Source organism: Rhinoderma darwinii, chromosome 5 (genome assembly GCF_050947455.1).
Source record: "Rhinoderma darwinii isolate aRhiDar2 chromosome 5, aRhiDar2.hap1, whole genome shotgun sequence".
NCBI classification, from domain to species: domain Eukaryota; kingdom Metazoa; phylum Chordata; class Amphibia; order Anura; family Rhinodermatidae; genus Rhinoderma; species Rhinoderma darwinii.
The window spans coordinates 211,996,097-211,997,358 of record NC_134691.1 but is presented as its reverse complement, the minus strand read 5'-3'; the positions used below and the strand labels follow the sequence as shown (position 1 = coordinate 211,997,358).

At 43.6% G+C, this 1,262-nt stretch overlaps 1 pseudogene; it reads left to right on the top strand.

Annotated features, from left to right (window-relative positions):
- The first annotated feature begins 350 nt into the window (after positions 1-350).
- On the top strand, positions 351-552 carry LOC142654422 (U2 spliceosomal RNA; annotated as a pseudogene).
- The last annotated feature ends 710 nt before the right edge of the window (positions 553-1,262 follow it).

Sequence of the window (1,262 nt, the reverse complement as noted above, 5' to 3'; positions counted from 1 at the left end):
CCTGAAACCAATGAAATGCAGCTGAGGGATTCAGACAAAGCTCTTTATACTCTGCAAGTGAAAAAGGTTGACTGGCAATCATGTGACCTTACTGGGTGTGTTTATAGCGGGTTGACTCAAAAAAACAATTGACAAATGAAATTCATCCGATTGAAGAACGGTCAGGGAAAAAAACGGATGCAAATCGGGTCCAAATCGGCCGGTAAAAACGGCAACACGGCCCGGAACGGAATCAGAACGGATGAAAATCGGATTCAAACCGGCCGGGAAAATCGGCCAAAAACGGCCGATTTTCCCGGCAGACACTCGGATCCTGTCTTGTGAATGAGGCCTAAAAGAATGTATTGTAAATGTTTTTTAAGTGAAAAATAAAGAAGGTGTAGCTAAAAATAAAAACAATCTGTTCGTATCAGTTTAATATCTGATACGTCCCCTATCTGGGGACCATATATTTAATGGATTTTTAGAACAGGGAGATGGAAATAGAGCTTGCTCTGTCCACTCCACGCATTGACCTGGTATTGCAGTATCTCCAGGACAGGTCCACCCTTTCCTAAACCAGTGACTAAAATCAGATGTGAAAAGTGCTTTTTGCTTTTGCCATAGTTTGTTTCTTTCAGATTGGATATCTCCTTTAATCCCATTATTTTAAAGCCTGTTGTACAATGCCTTGATACAAAGCATGTTTTGTAATGTGTGATAATGACCTAATTTATTAAATGACTTGATGAATAGATTGCCCCCTTTTGTGTTGGGTGTGTTGTGTCTGTGCTTGTGTTTCCTGCATTTCAATTTGGAACAGCTCATTCACCTTCCTTTTCCTCTCTCCCTCCTCCTAGGTAAGTTAAAGAGCTGCACATGAGCCAGCCAGCACACAGCCACTGATTGATGCAGCCAGCACTACAGTCAAGTAGTGGAATAGTGGAGTTGAGTAGGGGAACAGCAAGCAGCCATTGAACCCGCCACAATGGACTTGTGTGCACTAGATGGATGTGATGGAATGAGCTCTCCTCCCTACATTTGAAAGAAGTAAGATTTGAAGTTGCAACAAACCCTCCCTCGCCTACAAAGACCCCACCAATTTGGATTTGTTACTATGTTACCTGGAAGGAAGACTAACAAACTGTGCAAGGATGGAGGTTGTAGGAGGAGGAGGAGGAGGGACAAGAAGATTTCAGTAAAGTTTGAGGAGGATGCCTATTTGCCATTTAGCAGTCCCCTGTCTCCCGCTTGTGGCCTCCTGGAGGCAGCTAGCTGTCCAG